Source organism: Triticum dicoccoides, chromosome 2A (genome assembly GCF_002162155.2).
Source record: "Triticum dicoccoides isolate Atlit2015 ecotype Zavitan chromosome 2A, WEW_v2.0, whole genome shotgun sequence".
Lineage (NCBI taxonomy): Eukaryota > Viridiplantae > Streptophyta > Magnoliopsida > Poales > Poaceae > Triticum > Triticum dicoccoides.
The window spans coordinates 758,701,981-758,704,280 of record NC_041382.1 but is presented as its reverse complement, the minus strand read 5'-3'; positions in this window follow the sequence as shown (position 1 = coordinate 758,704,280).

Sequence of the window (2,300 nt, the reverse complement as noted above, 5' to 3'; positions counted from 1 at the left end):
GACCCCGGCAAGAGGAGCTTGCCGGGAAGGCCAACCAAGGCATCTCAAGACCCCGGCAAGAGGAGCTTGCCGGGAAGGCCTACCAAGGCACTTCAAGGAACTTGCCACGGCGCACCACGCGTCCCGGCAAGGCCCGGTGAGCGACAAGCTCCCGGACGCGACAAGACAACAACCGCGGAAAGGCACTTGCCGCGACAAGCCACCACTCTGTGTCCGCGCTCCAGCACATCCACCAACGTGTCGCTCTAGGACCCTTCCAGACGTACGTGGCGGGAGGCTGTGCAGCTTGCGATGCGCGGTGGCAAGCGGCGCTGACAAGATCGCCATCGTGGCGAGCAGTGGCGCCCCTGACGGTCCCTTTTCGCACTGTTTAGGTGACACAGACGGGCATTTAAGGCCCTTGTCCCCTGCCGTCAGGGTTAGGTATGATACACTGTAGCAGCTAGCTGTTCCTACTGCAGCACCTTTCCATTTTTACCCTTTGCCTCCGTTGCCACCTGTTGGTGACCCCTTGAGCATATAAAAGGAGGCCCGTGTGCAATGTAGAGGGGGGTTCGAAAAAACACTCACGCTCGGTCTCGTTAGCCGCTGGTGTGTACTGTAGCACTCCGCGCTCCCGAGCAAGAAATCAATACAAACCACAAAGCAGGAGTAGGGTTTTACGCATCCATGCGGCCCGAACCTGGGTAAATCGCTCGCGTGTATCGCCTCGATTTGCTCTTTGCACGATCTCCGCCCCCGCCGAACCGAAAGGGACTCGGTCCGCCGGTCCCATAGGTGCCCGTGGATCAGTACCCCGGCACCATGCCTACCGGAACCCTGCACCAGCCGAGGAGCCAGAACCGGAACCACAATTTGATCCTTCACGACAGTCTAACTATCAGTGGGATCCGGAGCTGATTGCCAGCCAGTGGCAATTGGAGCCTTCTTCTTCCTCATTGCAGTATGACCCTGTCGGTGTCACAACCGGTGGATCTCGGGTAGGGGGTCCCGAACTGTGCATCTAGGCCGAATGGTAACAGGAGGCAGGGGACACGATGTTTTACCCAGGTTCGGCCCCTCTTGATGGAGGTAAAACCCTACGTCCTGCTTGATTAATATTGATAATATGGGTAGTACAAGAGTAGATCTACCACGAGATCAGAGAGGCTAAACCCTAGAAGCTAGCCTATGGTATGATTGTATTTTGTGATTGTATGTTCTACGGACTAAAACCCTTCGGTTTATATAGACACCGGAGAGGGTTAGGGTTACACAAGTTCGGTTAAAAGGAGGAGATATCCATATATGTATTGCCTAGCTTGCCTTCCGCGCCAAGTAGAGTCCCATCCGGACACGAGAAGAAGTCTTCAATCTTGTATCTTCATAGTCCAACAATCCGGCCAAAGGATATAGTCCGGCTGTCCGGAGACCCCCTAATCCAGGACTCCCTCAGTAGCCCCTGAACCAGGCTTCAATGACGATGAGTCCGGCGCGCAGTATTGTCTTCGACATTGCAAGGCAGGTTCCTCTCCAAATTCTGCGTACCTGTCGAAATAATGTCTGGTTTCTTGTGAATGTTTGTACTCCTTGGCTTCTACGCCCAATAATGGCCACTTTCCACGTGTCGAGCGAATGTGAAGAGCCAGGGCATTTTCACATTTACCCCCCTAGCTGTGTGAATGAGCCGCCTATTTAAAAAGACGAGGATTCAGATCCAAATCACACCATCCTCCCTTGGCGAGCCTTCATCGGAGCGCACCCGATAGAGATCCATTTCATCATGGCCGGTCGACGCAGCTCCTCCTCTCGCACCCCTAGCTCCTAGCCTGGAGATTGGGAGAGATGTTCCGTCCTGCACAACAAATTAGTGATGCTTCAGTCCAAGGGATTTCTTCCCCCAGCGTGCATGGTCCCGGTTCGAGCCGGGCTCGCCACCTATAATGGCGGAGAGCCTTCCCAATCCCTCCAAGGGAGAGCGGGTATGCCTTGTCCCTTATTTGGTAAGAGGACTCGGATTTCCAATTCATCCGTTTCTCCGGGGGCTCCTGGAGTTCTACGGCCTCCAGTTGCACAATCTTACGCCTGCCTCCATGCTACATATCGCGGGATTCGTAGCCCTTTGCGAGTTGTTTTTGGGCTGTGAGGCTCATTTCGCTCTGTGGAAGAAGCTGTTCTGCCCTGTGCCCCGTTCTCAGAAGGGGTCAATATATCAAGTGGGTGGAGCCGAAGTGTGGCGTATTGCCGGGACCGGATACCTGTCCGGGACCCCAAAGAAGACGTCCGGAGACTGGCCTTTAGAATGGTTTTATATAGAAGAC